This window comes from Pantherophis guttatus, chromosome 6 (genome assembly GCF_059756535.1).
Source record: "Pantherophis guttatus breed Tessera chromosome 6, ASM5975653v1, whole genome shotgun sequence".
Taxonomy (NCBI): Eukaryota; Metazoa; Chordata; class Lepidosauria; order Squamata; family Colubridae; genus Pantherophis; species Pantherophis guttatus.
In genome coordinates this window covers 21,335,504-21,352,206 of record NC_142068.1, presented here as the reverse complement: position 1 = coordinate 21,352,206, position 16,703 = coordinate 21,335,504, and the positions used below count along the sequence as shown (strand labels likewise).

Genomic DNA, 16,703 nt, shown 5'->3' with positions numbered 1-16,703 from the left:
GTTTTACGATATGCAAAATTGGCTGCTCAAGATGCCCATTCCTTCCTACCCAATAATACGGCCTATCTTGTTGAAAAAGGAGAAGGAAAAAGGAGAAAAGAAAAACAAGAAAATTAGCTAATTTCTGCACTAGAACTTACTTTATGTAACAAATATAGTTTGCCAGCATTTTATATGGTGATTCTTCCATTAAAAAATTGCAAAATTAAAGGGGACAAATTCAGTTTCTGGAATAGTGTATAGCTAAATACGGAATTGGCTTGACTTTTAGCCATTTGGCTTTGTTCAGAGTTCTTTTGTGGTGAAGAGATTTGAAGGGATCACATACTAGCTATCATAAATTGGCTCAATGAAAATAATGTTTTAGTATGGATTTTGTTTTTTATTGTTTCATTTTTCCCCCTTTTAGCCAAGCTGTTTTTCAGTAGAACAAGCAAACTTTCCAATAAATATAATTACTGTGGAACTTGATAGTTAAACTCATTCTTTTAAAGATTTTCTACCTATCCTCCAGCATTTATCTATCTTTCTATTTTGCCTCTGTTTAATTTTGTTTTTATGATCAGCATGACCGCAATAGTATTGAGAAGACAATGTTTAAAAATCTGTCAAAACTGGAAAGGTATTCTCCACAAGAAAACATTTCAGAAAAGCTTCCAAAGTTGCTAGGAGGTAACAACAATTTTAGAGTTAATTTAATGTGATCTATGTTAATTTATGTAGTGGCATCTAAGAGTTTATTACACACAGAGAGACAGAGCTCACAAGGCACCTATTAAACAATTATAATATTTGCAAACTGATAAGAAAATGATCCTTACAGTTGTGTTTAAAGAGTAAAGCTGTTAAAAAAAGGATTACCTAAAGCAGGAAATTAATTAGCTGATTAGCAAAGAAGCATAAAGAATTCATTCCTTTATGCTTTTCTCTCCTTCCTAAAGAAAAATATGTAGAGTGCCCACAAAGGTAATGTTGAACTCCTTTGAAATTATATCACCCCAAGTAGTCATTTTGCCACCTACTTTCAGCAGTGTAATCTGAAGACATGGGATAGACTACCCCTGCTTTATCAATTATTGTTAGCACTTGAATGAACTCAGTTGTAGGAAGAAGAAAGTTGCAAAATTATGATGGAGTAGCAATTTTGCAACACATGGGATATTTATAAAGAAAATAAATGTTGATTTATTTGAAATATTAATTAAACTGAATGTGTATGCAGACAATCCTCATTTAGCAACCACAATTAGAATTGGCAACTCATCATTAAGCAAATCAGTCACTAAATGAAACTGTGGCTGTGTTTATCATCTTACTTCAGTTTTTCTTTGCTTTACAAACTGGTTACTTTTTCATCACCACTGTAACTGTGGTCACCGAATGAGGTCATCACTAAGTAAAGACTGCCTGTAGTGTAGTTTCTCTTCCTGTGTCCAAAATAGGCATATAATAAAGTTAATATTTTATCTCTTGGTTTGAAAATGGCAAACAACCATCACATTGATGACAATGAGTAATTACTTTAGCTTACCAGGAATAGGGTAACAAATTATTAATAAGCATTAAACAGGACACTTGCCTTTCAACTGAGGATGGGATGGAATAGGAATAGGAATAGAATAGAATTCTTTATTGGCTAAGTGTGATTGGACATGCAAGGAATTTGTTTCTGATGCATAAGCTCTCAGTGTACATATAAACATATAGTATACTTACAAACATAAGGTCTCAGCATATATATAAACAACAAAGTAATAAATCATAAATCATAAGATACAATCATAAATCACAAGATACAAACAACAAATTGATAAATCATAAAATACCAATAGGAGAAGGTAATAGGAATGAAGTGAAGGATAACAGCAATACAGTCCTACTACATGGATAAATATCCTTAGGCATAAGATGGTGCTGTCCGAATTAAATGTTTACCTGTATAGCTAATGACCTATACTAGGGGTGAAATACTCCCGGTTCGGACCAGATTACCCGATCTGGTAGCGATGGTGGTTCGGAGAACTGGTAGCAAAAATCCCTGCACCCCACCCCCCATGCCCAGCTGAGCTGCACGATCATCAGAGGCTTTTTTTTTTTTTTTTTACTTTTAAAAGCATTTTTTTCTACAACCTCTTCGGCTGAAAAAAATGCTTTTAAAAGTTAAAAATAAAAAGCCTCTGACGATCAGGCAACTCAGCTGGGATCGTCAGAGGCTTTTAAAGGTATTTTTTCCTACAACCTCTTCGACTGAAGAGGTTGCAGGAAAAAAATGCTTTTAAAAGCCTCTGACGATCCCACCTGAGTTGCCTGATTGTCAGAGGCTTTTAAAAGCATTTTTTTCTACAACCACTTAAGATTGTAGAAAAAATGCTTTTAAAAATAATTTTTAAAAAAAGGTGGCCACGCCACCCAGTCACAAATCAAACCCCCCACACCAAGCCACGCCCACAGAACTGGTAGTAACAAATTTTACATTTCACCACTGACCTATACCTTACAAAATATCTCAAAAATGCTCCTGTAAATCTATGGATATTCTTAGTCATCCAGGTCATGGTTGTCCCAAAAGTGCTTTTTTCAAGAGGCAACTGGTTTCTCTTTGAAGAGGTTTCAGTTCTTATCCAGGAAGCTTCTTCAGCTCTGACTGGATGGTGGGGAATGAAAAGATTTATACTCTTTGAAGACAGATGGTTAATTGCATTCTTTTAGCATGCCGTTAAGGTCATCTGGAAGTTTATCTGTGTCATTGGGGTCACCTGAGTGGTGCAAATTGGTGTGGAGCCTTCTTGGAACTGTGGAAAGGAATCTCCAATCTACAACAAGTCATTGACCTAGATATGGAACCAACTAAAGTTGACTCAGCCTTCCATCCTTTCTAAGGTAGGTAAATTGAAGACCCAGTTGTGGGGGCAATAAGCTGACTTTGTATAAAATATACAAAAAGGATGAAGGCTATTGCTTAGCGAATTGTAAGCCGCCCTGAGTCTCCGGAGAAGGGCGGCATATAAATCAAATTTTTTTAAAAAGTGATAATGGGATATTATACTGATTCTTTGCTAGTTGCTTTGGTTTCATTGGTTCTATACCAAGACTGTCATCTTTAAAAACCTTAAGTCTGGTTTGAAGAATGCCTATATGATTCCCAAGCTCCATCCCCTAGCTTAACTACTAAGGTCCACCAGGCACATGAGTAGGAAGAAATCAATTAAAACTGAAAATTACTGCTGCTGGAAGTTTGCTACATATTAATAAAGACTCACCATGTGATATAGGGATTAAATTTTAAAAGCTGCATTATGCTTTGTTTGTGTGGGGAAAACAACTGAATGGAGCAAGGCTTGAATTATAAAGATAAAAGGAAACATTAATGCTCATTAAGAAATGTATCCATTTATGACAGAATTAGTGGGACAGAACTATGTTATAATAAAATAGGCAACAGAAACATAAGAAGGTACAGAATCAATAGATAAAAGTACAATACCATGTTTTCCCGAAAATAAGACCCTGTCTTATATTTTTTGAACCCCAAAATAAGTGTTGGCCTTATTTTCGGGGATGTCTTATTACTTTGGGGCACGTGGAGAAAGAGGGGGCTCTTCTTGCTGTCTTACCTGATTTCCAGCTCTGTCTCCCTAACCCTAACCAGAGGAAATGGCGGGGACTGCATTTCCACATATGCGGGCTGCATATGCGTTTAAATACTTTTGGGGACGGCTTATTTTTTGGGGGGGGTATTTTAACGCATGTACTCAAAAGCCTAATTGGGCTTATTATCAGGGGATGTCTTATTTTAGGGGAAACAGGGTAGTGAATTATTTGTCTGGATTTTAGTTTTTATATAGTATTGATAAACAATCAGTGAGCAGAATTTGATGAACAATTACTGATTTTGTGCAAGAAACTTCCTTAAATTATTCACACCTTTAGTCTGGTTTGTTAAGATGTGATAATCTAGCAGAAATTTTCCATTTAAAAATTGGAAATCTTATTACAGATTCTACACATCTGTTCCTTACTGGGGGGAAAACCCCAAGCAGTTCATAAACTAGAAGAAATCAGACTAATTAAGAATGATTGGAAGTCCCTTCAGATGCTTTTGATAGATTTCACACAACTTATTTCTTTTGAAATTCCACAGATGTATCTATGCCAGCCTTGCTTCCCAAGACAGCATGTGCACTTGGTGTAAAGCAGGTGAGGTTCAAATCATTTGCACTGTTTGTTTTTTTTTTCCCCTGGGTGATTCGAGACAGGAATATGCTGTATGGTACTGTATATATGGAAAAATCATTCTGAATTTATACGATAGATAGATAGATAGATAGATAGATAGATAGATAGATAGATAGAGAGACAGACAGACAGACAGACAGACAGACGGGTGGGTGGGTGGGTGGGTGGGTGGGTGATAGGTATAGATATTGCTTTGAAAAAATAGCAATATTCCAAGTGCTTTACTGCATCAAACACCTGCAATTTCATCTGAAATACTACATTAGTCACTATTCGTGTTCTTGCAGTTGTAGTTTACCATATAATCTTTAGTAAGGATACCAACAGAAGTGAATTTGTAGCTCAGAGTTGAACTCTGGAGTTCTTGGTGCTCTCTGAGCTTAGTTGTTTTCACAGACTCTCAACTATGTAACATCATCAGTGCTAGAAAGGAGCAGGGTTAGCTTTCTGTTTATATGGGAGGGAGTGGGAGTGTTCTTGGTAGCTCCTTGGTTAGGCTGTTGTTTACTGCTTGTTCGATTGTTTGTCTGAGTAGGTAATTCTCTGATTATTTATTGCTTGGTTTTTAATGATTAATCCTGGTGTTAATCTCTGATTAACATATGTTGCTAGCATGGTGCCTAATTGGTTAATGAAAAGTCGCAAGAAAATAACTAAGCTCAGTTAGTGCTGTGGCCCGTCAGCAGCCTGTGCAGTTAGTAGCTGATTCTGACAGTGAGGAGGCTGGTGTGGTGCTGCGCCAGCAGCCTGTGCAGCTGGCACTTGAGTCAGACAATGAGGCAGGAGAAGATGTGGTGCCAGAGGTGGGGATTCAGTCAGGGCCTTCAGAACCTCCAGAAGCTCCCATAAGTGAAGAGGAAGAAGAGGAGCCTCTTCTCAATGCATGAGCATGCAGAGCTGTTAAAGGGCAGGAGTGGCTCCTCAGGAGGAGGTCTCCTCGAGAATAAGGCTTGGGGCTAATTGGCCACTCCCCTAGCCTATTTAAGGAAGGATGACGACTGATGCACTTTGTTCATATTCCTTCGCGTCTTGATTTCAGAAACGTTTGATTCGGCTCTTGTTTCTCTCTTGTCAGTTTTTCTGCAAATTCTTTCTGGGCATTGTGTTCGAACAACTACGAAGAAAGCTCATTAGTAGTCCTTAATTAGTAAACTAAGGTTTGTATGGACTTTGTGGATGCTGCGTTCTTTGGGGTCCGTAGCTGGGGCAGAACAGTTAGTAAGAATATTAGTTAGTATTATTAGTTAGTAAAATTATTAGTTAGTAAGAATATCCACTCCTCTGCTCGCAACAGAATTTCTTATGTCACCAGACTTGAAATTTTGGCCTTAGACAACTTAGAACTTTGCCGCCTTCGGTCCAGCCTAATGTAGTACATAAAATTATCTGCTACAATGTTTACCTGTCAATGACTACTTCAGCTTCAACCACAACAATACACGAGCACACAATAGATACAAACTCAAGGTAAACCGCTCCAAACTTGATTGCAAAAAAATACGACTTCAGCAACAGAGTGGTCAATACCTGGAACACACTACCTGACTCAGCGGTTTCTTCCCCAAACCCCCAAAACTTTAACCTTAGACTGTCTACTGTCGACCTCACCCCATTCCTAAGAGGTCTTTAAGGGACATGCATAAGTGCACCAGCATGCCTACCATCCCTGTCCTAATGTTCCCTTTTATTCATATCCATTTCATGTATTCATAATCATGTTTATACTTATATCTGTTATCTAATACATGCTTGACGAAAATAAATAAACGAATAAATAAATATTATTGTGAACAAAAGCAACACTGTTGAATATTCATGGGTGAGGAAGGGATCAACCATGTTGCATCCTATTGATGTATAAGGATATTTTTTTTCTGAAAACCAAAGTATACTTTCTTTCCAGAACCTGTTTCCAGAATCTGACATCATTGAGAGGTTGCATTGGCATTTATGGTTGGTATCCCCTTTTAGGTTCATTGAGTAACAATAGTGGATTGTAACTACTCTGTTCCCAAATCAAGAATTCTTTTGAAATGTGTAAATAGAAGTTTTGTGTAGAAATGACACAAAAATATAGACTTATAAAAAGCCATTGTAGAGCTTGTTTGATACTCTTTCTTGACAGGAGGAAAATCCATCATATCGATAAGAACAGTGATGTCAGAGAGGGTCTACTGATATTAGAAGAGTCCCATTTATCTCTTTTGCAGAGGTTCACATTTACAGTAGCTTTGGCCATTGACTGCATGTGAACAATTTGCTCCTCATTACTTTTGACAGCAGGTTACTAAGCTGACTTCCCTTATCTGCTAAAACCTCTCAGTAATAGAGTTCCCCACTTTTCAAGAAGCATGAACAACCTGTGTATTGGAATCTGTTAGCCATTCACACCTTTCAGATGTTGTCCAGGAACCTTTGTTTCCTCAACAGTGCATTGTCTCTGTTTTCAGCTTCCCCCCCATCCCTTCCTGCTCAAAGACCAGGCAGTTTTGGAAGGTTAAAAATAATAGATATTTCACGTATAACAACTCAGAACTAAAGCTAAATCTTAGTCCCTTGCTGGCTTCCTCACGTTAAACACAGAACTGGAATGAACTGATTGTAGCAGCCATGTGTCATTATTCATGAGCATTTTTAGCAGGAGAATAAAGCACAAACTCTTACATTCTGTTGAAAACTTTTTGTGGAGTGAGCATTTATTAATCTATAATTGAATAAGATTTCAGCATGGGAAATTCAGCATGTTAAAGGGCTACAGAAACTCCCTACAAAGCTGAGAGAAGGTAGGTTGATTGTTTTGAAAAGGAGCATCTACGGAATAAAGTTATGTGAAGTAGGTGTCATGCTTCAAACTTTCAGAACAAGGAGGAAGGTCAGGGGCTCACATTCAATGGTCTTCATTTCATCTACTTCAGGATTAGCATCAAAAATATTTAAGTCGAAAGCAATATGTCTTCCATTAGTAAAATTTGATGGGCGCAATTTATTTCTAACTTAAATTTCCCAAGTGTTACTGCATTGCATTAATGTGATGGTGGGAAATGCAGCTTTTCTAATAATATTGACTATTGCTCTTTCTCATAAATTTTCCACCTTTCAGTTCTACTCTGTTTCTGGCAATATAATGCATCTGCATCACTTATCAATTTAGACTTTTCTTTGGAGAGAAAAGGATTTAAGTGATGCATAAAAAAAGCACAGTATTGTGGTTCAATGTTTTCATGAACAATAGTCACAAATATGCTATATTATGGCACACAGAGAGATTCTTCATGGGTAAAAGGCCTGGACAATAAAATTACACTATTATATCTAACTATAATGAAAGAAACAAAATCTTAAAAAATTATGATATTTATATAGTTACTTACTAAGTACATCTAAATTATATTAAAGTAACCAAAATATCTTTACAATCCCCAAGACATGTCGCAACTTTTGAGCACCCCTAATATTTGGAAACTGAAAAATTTGACACTCCATTGTGATAATGACCATGGGAGATAGGAGGAAAAGCTGTAGACTGGACAATGGCATGTAAAAGATTTCTTGGCCTACAGAGGGAGAGCAGGTATGGGAAGCATTTCAGAAAACTGTCCCTAGCTTTCTACAGAACAAAAGGGGAGGAAGGATGAAATATTTTCAATCTTGCAAAATCCTGTTAATGTATCTTTACAATAAAAATACAGTTGGTACTCATGGCTGTGCCTCTAGTCTGGACTGTCTCTTAACGGGTAACAATAGCAATCCCCTAGTGGCCTCAAGAGCTCTCAGAAGAATGCTAATGACCAGATAACTGCAAAGAAATGTGATCCTTCCCCACCATCCTGTCTGAACTAATCCTTCCATCACTCCCACCATCCTGGCAGAACTAATGAAGCTTCTTGGTTAAGAAGCTAAATGTCTTCCCCAAGGAAAAAACAGTCCAGTTGCCTTTTGAAAGAGCCCCTTTAAGCTAACAACAACAGCTCCACCAAGAAGTCAAATCCACAGGAAAGAGACTAGAAAACTACGACAACAAAACTTATATGAGTCTGATTGTAGTGCATCAACTCCCCCTTCTTATGCTCCATTGAATTAGGGAGGCATCTGCCTGAGCCACTCTCAAACATTATCTCATTGCTCTGGACTTGAAAAAAAAATGTTTCAGCCTCTTTTGCCTAGTTAATGATGCTTGCAAATTTTTGTCAAGGTCATCCTACCCTACTTTACCCTAGTAATCAGACAATGGAAAAACATATTTTGCTGTCTTTCTCACACACACACCCCAAGCAAAATGTCTCCAATTGTATTCTTTAATTAAGATAGCTGGGTGGGAAGCAAAGATTTTATTTCTAAAAGCAAATAGGGGAATTTTGTTGAAAGATCATTGAGGAACTTGTAAATGCTGCTGATATGATGGAATGTGTGCCTGCCTGCATTTAAATGCGTTCTTTTAAAAGAACTGGCTGTCTGATACGCCTTCATATTGAAGGATTTGACATGAATTGGCAAGTCAGAATAAATTGGGTTGTCAATTGCTAGAATACAAATGAAGTCATTTTTATTTCCATGTATGTGAAATAAGAGACTGAGAGCAATATGGAGAAACTAATAAGCCATAGAACATGGGGTGGGGGAGGAAGCACAAATTCTAGTCATGAGGAGAGCAGGACAAAAACCGAAGATGAATAAATATTAAATAGGGGGAAAGAGTGGGAGAGAAAGAAAGGAAAAAAAATGAATGAGGTTGTTGTTTTACATAGAGAGGCAGGGTTCCATTACGTAGAATGAGGTGATTGTTTCAGGCAGCAAATTCTAAGGGCAACAGGGCCATCTTTGTGAAGTCTTCAGCTCTTGCCCTCCTTGAAAAGATAAAGATAGGTATACCACTTAAACTGTCAATTGCTAGCTGAAACAGGAATGATTTTAATCTCTTTCCCTGCAAGGTTTTTCTTTGTCTTCTCAGCAAAAATAGAACAGACCAATTCCCTCAGCTGGCAGACTCAGCTTAGGCTCAGTAGGGAAGAGGTGGGTCCAGGTATGATACAGAAGCATTGAAAGCACTATGTGTGAAACCTTACAGTCTGTGTTGTGCATATGGCTCTGAAGGGAATCTAACATAACTGTAAAAGAAGCATAAACCTCTGCTATTAACTGTAGTGACAAAAATGGGAGGAATCAAACTTGTGTTCTGCTGTTAGAGTGCAGCCTAGAGTTTGGTACAAATTGATAAAATACAGAGTATGAGTTCTGATATCATAACACCATTTTAGAAGGTACCTGTTGGCTATCCAACAGGTAGAAATGGTGTTTGGAGTCATCGTTCTGAAACTAACCAAGAATAATTTTTGGCAAGTAATCCATTCATGTAAAAATAGATATCCATAAGGTGGTAATTAAAAATAGTACCGTGTTTCTCTGAAAAAAAGGCCGGGTCTTATTCTCTTTTTACCCCTGAAAAAACAGCTAGGCCTTCTTTTTGGAGGGTTCTAATTATTGACTCACCTTGCAGCGGTCTCACCGACAGCCCTACCCAGCAGGAGTCCACTGCTGGCCCACTTCTTCTGCAGGCGCTTGCTGCCACTCGCATGCATTGCCCCGGTCTCCGTTTCATCGTCAGATGCCTGCCAGAAGGCATTTGAAGGTGAAACGTAGGCCAGGGCAATGTGTGTGCAAGCGGCCGCAGAAGAAGGCAAGGTAGGTGTCGGGGTGTGCGAAGCCCGGTAAATAGGGCAGCTCCACCACCCTAGCTGATTTTTTACCTGTGTGCCTTGCCTTACCCACCTCCTGCACCCTGGGGTGGGTGGGGTCTTAATTAGGGCTAATTTTGTGGGTGGGGCTTAATTTGATCGCATGCACTCAAAAACATGATAGGGCTTATTTTCAAGGTGGGTCATCTTTTTGGAGAATTACGGTACTGTGTAAGGAAATGTGTTGGTTTTTAATATACTATGGTTCTAATTATTATTTTTTTACATTCTTATATTGTTATACCTATACAAACCATGCAGACTGAACAGAACTGGTGCTGTTATTTACATACAATATGTCAGCACCCAGCCAAATATGAACTTCGTAAGCAGAGGTATGCTGAGGCTACAACTAATAGCAAAACCAGATAACTGTTTGAAAGTCAAGAATCCTCTCCCACTCTCTCTCCTCTCCTCTCCCAGGAACTGCAATGGGCAGATCTATTATTTGATAACATTGCAATGACAAGGAGTTCTGTGAAGATCTGAGGAACCTAGGGATCGTATTTCCCCCTCCTGCTTTTCCTTATGTTATGGTTCTGGTAGTTGAGCATCATTATTCAAAGCATATTTTTGTTTTGCTCCAGAGAAACAACTGCGAAACAATCCTTATGAGTGATTTAATTGTGTCTCCAATATCACTAGGGAAATCCTCCTTCCTGTTTAATTCATGAAAGGTAGGCAAATGGATATCGGGGGGGGGGGTTGGGGGGGTTTGCGGGAGGGAGGGGACGAGGTATCATCATGGATATACATCTCTAACATTTATGAAGATGTATCAGCATCTTACTGCATTAAAGATTCATATTATAATGCCAGGAAACAATAATGATAAGAATGCAAGTAGCTTGTTTTGAACAAAGTGTCGTTGATTTCTTGTGAAGCCTCTAATTAAGGTAAAACACATTTATGTAATGCAAATCAGGTATGTAGATAGCAGAAGAACACATACAGTTAGCTGTACAAAATAATAATACTAAAATAATAAAAGGCGTTCCATCAATTTGATAAACAGCATACTTGGTATTATTTTTCGAGAGCAAAATTGGAGAACAGAAACCCTGATATATATTTTTTTCCTCTTGGGAAAAGGAAGACTGATTGAAATATGCACACAAACTGCAGATTCTATGGAAAAATCTTTTGAATGGTGGATTGGAAATACCGTATCTGATATGCAACTCTTCTTCCAACCCCAGTTACATCATTTCCTAGGTATTAGCCTTGGCTCATATCATTTGAATATGCTCATAAAAATTAATGAGCATAAGTGTCATCATGCTTGCTTTCTAGACCTCATAGTGTAGAACAACCTTGGTTGAAGTGCATTGGATTGCACCTGTAATATAGTCAATAACTCTAAAAACCATAAACCTCATTATAATAGCAAATGACAACAAAAACAAACCGGATAGGTGGACTGTTAAATTGTACCAATTATAATGTTTACAAGAAAACAGGTAAATTTTAACATGTCACTTTGAACTGAAGCTATAACTGAATAATTCTTTCAGATTAAATGTTTGAGTCTACTTTTTCAGAAATCAACAATACTTTGAAAATCATTTTTCCATGCTGGAAAACTTTCAACATGGCCTCTGCATAATGAAAATTGAGCTTAAATCTATTGTTTACTATCTTATCACATTATAAGATTCATGCACTGGTTCATCACAACCAATAATGAATCCAGTGCTGAAGTAAAGAAGGCCTGTACTTGCTAAAATCAAGTCTAAAAACATCAATTTTATCCCAGTGTCTGAAACTGGTTCATCATATTCTTGAGTATCTTCATATCCAATAAGCAAAAAAAAAAAAAAAAAATCATGTTCCCAATTTTTTGCTATCTCATCTTGTTACACAGTGAGTGTGACTGTACATGTGTGAATGTGTCTGTGTGTGCATATAAGCAGTAGGTACAAAATATTGCTGGGTTAATTTAGGTACATAACTGACAGAAGGGCTTCAGTGTAAAAGTTAGTTATGGGGCTACAAATTGCATTTTGTGCACCAGTGGTGGTTATTGGACTGTTTCATACTTTTTACAAGTATACAAAAAGTTTTTTATATATATAATCTGTTGTTCTGCTTTTAAATTCCAGGTTCAGCTGCATATAATGCATAGGAATCAGCATAGATCATCAAAATGCTAAGTATCTTTATGCACATGAATATGCTTTTATTCCAAAAGATCTTCTCACAGAGAAATGAAGCACACAGAAAATTTATGCATTGTTATTTCTCTATTATGAGTTGTAATCATCATTCAAAATAGCCAGAGATGGAGAATTATAAACTCGAAAATACCCTTGTACTTCCAGTCAATGGAGAAAAATTAGCTTGGAAAAGCATTAGTGCTTGAACGATTGAAGCAATTATGCTTTGCACATAAGCAGGAAAAATGCAAGGAGGACCAAGCATTCACATTACAGAAGTGATAAGCTGATACTGAATTGACGGATTGATTGATTATGTGCCATCAAGTTGGTGCCAAGTCTTTGTAACCATGTAGAGTCTTTTCTCCAAGATGATCTAGCACATAAGCTGGCACATTACTCTGAAATGCTATTACCTAAAGATAGAAGAGACTTGGGGAGGAAATCATTCAATAAACATATTGTAATGGAGTCTAAGAAAACAATGAGTTTGTCAGTCAATCAAATCAGAAAAAGTAGTAGTACTTTATTATAGTCATTGACCAGCTCAAGAAACAGAAGGGAAAAAAATTGTGAGAGCAAATAAAAACCACAGAAAAATCAAATAATTATAATTGGAGTGGTCAAAGTAGAGAGTGTTTTGCAAATAGTAAAAGAAAGTGAGCCATGTTAAGAGAAATAAAATCATAGTGGTTGGATAACAACTACAGATAAAATGGATGTAAAGGTAAAAGTTTCCCTCGCACATATGTGCTAGTTGCTCCTGACTCTAGGAGGCAGTGCTCATCTCCATTTCAAAGCCGAAGAGCCAGCACTGTCTGAAGACGTCTCTGTGATTATGTGGCCAGCATGATTAAATGCCAAAGGCGCACAGAACACTGTTACCTTCCCACCAAAGGTGGTCCCTATTTTTCTACTTGCATTTTTACATGCTTTCAAACTGCAGAATTTGGGACAAGTAACGGGAGCTCACCCCGTTATGCGGCACTATAGATTTGAACCACTGAACTGCCGACCTTTCGATCAACAAGCTCAGCATCTTAGCCACTGAGCCACCATGTCTGACTCAAAATGGATGTAGGTGACCTGAAATATGACAACATGGGATATGATTAGCTGCTGCTGGACATCTTAATGGAAGAAACATAACAAAACATTGGTTAATCTTTCAAAAACTCTTTTACCACAGAGACAGTGTCTTTGTTCAATGATATTTTGCTCTCTCAACCGTTCTGGAGGCATTAAATATTGCCAGGATTAGGGTTCTTCTGAATTTGGGAACTGCTACTTGGCTTAGATATCTAGCTGGTTTGAAAAAAGAAAGATCAGTTGTCTGTGTCAAACCTATGGCAGAAAATGTAAATTCAACCAATAAGGGAAGATGCATATCCAAATATGTGTTTCAATTTTGATCACAGTGTAAGTCCATGTTTAAAAAAAAATGGGAAGAAAGTATGTGCTTTAAGTTTTTATACTACACCATCTTTAAAGGTTTCATTTGAGTTCCAAACAAAAATTGTATCTGCACAGCGGCTGAAATACATCTCATTCATCCATACAACAAAATGGTCAGAAGCACATCTTATATGTTTTATATATATTTTTTCAGGAAAAGATTCATTACTCACTAAAGACCATTCCATTTTCCTATGAAGCATAACTATCTTCTTTGATATTATTTTTCAGATATGTAGCCTCATTATATCATTTAATCATTTGCTGCAAATGATTTACACCTTCATGATTTTAATGACATCATCCTACAGAATACACATGCATTCACATTCCTAAACAACATCCTGCTGTCATAAATGTTCCTCATATATTTATTCATAAATACATTCAACATCTGAGGTGACATCAGACAAATTTGTCTTAATCCCTGCCCAGTGCATTCCTTTACTTCAATTTCATCAAAATTATTTCATCATTTATTTATTTTTACTTTTAATTCCAAACATTCTGTAGGAGGTTCTTTTTTTAACCTTGCTCATCCATATCCAAAACATTAAAACAAAATTCTTTCAAAATCACTCAACATTTCCTGTCATTTTTTAATCTTAACTGTTCTTTGTTCTGATTGCACTTTTGAAATTATTCTTGTCTATATATGCATAAGTATTTCTCGCTCATTCTTTTTACAGCAATCTCATTTTTTCCTCATTCAGTGTTATGATTTGATTGTTCCCTCTTTTTTGTGCTTTCTACTAGCATAACTCCTCACACATCTGTAACATAATTCTTTTCTTGTGTTCCAAGAGACTTCAATATCTTTTTCCCTTACATCAGCTGTAAATTTCTAGCAGCACTAGATAGTAGAAAAGAAATTCACAAGCCTCTAACTCTTTGTTGACACTTACCGTGTTTCCTCAAAAATAAGACCCTGTGTTATATTTTTTTGAAACCTGAAATAAGCGCTTTGCCTTATTGCCATGCGCTCAAAAGCCCGATTGGGCTTATTATCAGGGGATATCTTACTTTGGGGGAAACCGGGTAGTAATAATCCAGACTTTTGCATTCCAAATGTAGTAGCCCTAAAGTAATGTCTCAATAAAATCTGTGCAACAGTCATGTTTTTGTTGTTTTTTGCTGACGTCCTGGGAAATGTAGTTTTACCTGCTTCGTATTAATGCCCCTACAATAGTTCCGAATGTTTCTACTTGTACAAAACATATCATTTCCATATGAAAATGGTCATTTATGTGCTCACACCAGTTGGAAATCCCAATTTCTACCTACAGTTGAGCTCCTTGCAGTTGATCAATAACAATGGCTGTATTCTGTGCTGTTGGGGAGATAATTATAGAGATTCTTCTAGGGATTGGCTTTAAGAGGTAGGATTTGTGTCACCTGGAAATAGCTGCTCTTCCTGACAGGTAAGTTGTTCATGGAGCCAATTTAGACCTAAAGAAGCAGATAAAAATAAACTGCAGAATGAGGCAGGCTTTTTAAGAATATTCTTTCTACTAGAATCTTGTTTTGATGCAAAAGCTGTATTCCTGTAATAAGGCATTATGCCTCTGTTTACTACCTACTTGGATACCCTTTTATATCTACACTGCATTGTTTTTATAGCCAGGCAACCTAGAAAGTCTGTCCACTCAAGAATTTAACAAATATGATGGTGTTGATAGCTTTCTCCATAGTGCAAATGCTTAACATTATATAAGAAAAAGTAATTTTTATACAGTTTTTAACTTAAAACCAATTTAACAGGGCGGATAATATCATGCAGATCGAGGTAAGTGAGATCCAAAAGAAATAAGGATACTTATATCTGTTTGTGTCAATAAATCCCCTGGAAATATTCAACTCAAAGCAAAAAATAAAATAAACCTGGGCAGGAATTTCTTTAAAAATTTAATGTAGAGATATATACAATGGGAGTTATTCCTTACCTACAGGCATATTAACTTCAGTAAGAAGAGATTTAGAAAATCATACCAACTTGTCCATTATTAGAACAAATAAATAAGATTTCTTTTTACCATCAGAATGTTATCACCAGAATAACTCCCTGGCACTGAGCCTACCTACAGAATTCAGAAATCATTGTTGGCAGCATCTATCTACCTTGGTGCTTGGGGCTAGATGCTTGGGACTAGATCTCTTCCAACTCTAGTATTCTATGTTCTATGCTGATTTTGAAAGGGTAAGTAGGATTGGATCAGGTTAGTATTTGAAGGGGAGACTACCCGAATAGCCAGGAGTTTAAACTAGATTGGCAAGTTTGAAAGGAGATAAATAGATATCACTTCCATATTGTTGCCAAGAAGAGTCCTGCTTCAAGAGTCTTGTCTCTGTCACTTCAGCCGACGGAATAACTCCAAGCTGGACAACCTCTTTATTCTTCCTTTTACTGTAGTCTGAGATTCTATAACAAAAATCATAAACATAAAACATTACAATTAATAAGAATCAGATTAAAAACTACAATCAGATTAAAAAAAACGACAAACTGAGAACATGAATGGATGAAGATGGAATCTTCTGTATCACTCCACCAACCATATCCAGCATGGAGCACTATTATTGAGGCTCCAACCATCAGAACAAAAGGAGTGATTTAGGAATTGACTTCAGCAAGACATTTTATTTTATTTTATTCAGAGGGGAAAAAACTAACCATCTTCAATTACTGTTTCAGGCAGATGGTGCCAGAAATGGAAAAGAAAGCCAAGGAATTAATTTAAATACTGAACAAAAGAACCCACACTGCAGCTTCCCCCCCCCCACCGCCCCCCAGTCATACTGGTAGATCCATAATGCTAGATCTTACTTTTTAAAAAGTTAAAGGTTTCCCCTGACCCAATGTCTGACTTTAGGGCAAAGATGTCAAATTGGCAGCCCATAGGACAAATGCACCACACGCAGGCCACGCCCTCCCCAGCTCTGCAAAGGGAACACTGTGATACATTATGTGACAGCAATGTGACGTGACTAGTTTGACACCCGTGCTCTAGGGGGTGGTGCTCCTTTCTGTTTCCTAACTGAGGAAGCCAACATTGCTGAAGACACTTCCATGGTCATATGGCTGGCATGACTGTACACTGTACACTGTTTCTACTCTACCATACCA

At 37.2% G+C, this 16,703-nt stretch overlaps 1 long non-coding RNA gene across 6 annotated transcripts in view; it reads left to right on the top strand.

Annotated features, from left to right (window-relative positions):
• LOC117678220 (uncharacterized) overlaps window positions 1-14,695 on the top strand; it is a 68,167-nt gene extending 53,472 nt beyond the window's left edge. For 4 of the 6 annotated variants that reach the window (XR_015728577.1, XR_015728576.1, XR_015728574.1 and 1 more), the window contains 4 exons: window positions 2,710-2,880; window positions 4,142-4,197; window positions 10,556-10,645; window positions 12,071-14,695. This is a non-coding gene — a long non-coding RNA (uncharacterized LOC117678220). Of the gene's footprint in view, window positions 1-2,709; window positions 2,881-4,141; window positions 4,198-6,139; window positions 6,190-10,555; window positions 10,646-12,070 lie in introns of all 6 variants that reach the window. The other 2 variants (XR_015728575.1, XR_015728573.1) reach the window with 1 other exon arrangement.
• The last annotated feature ends 2,008 nt before the right edge of the window (window positions 14,696-16,703 follow it).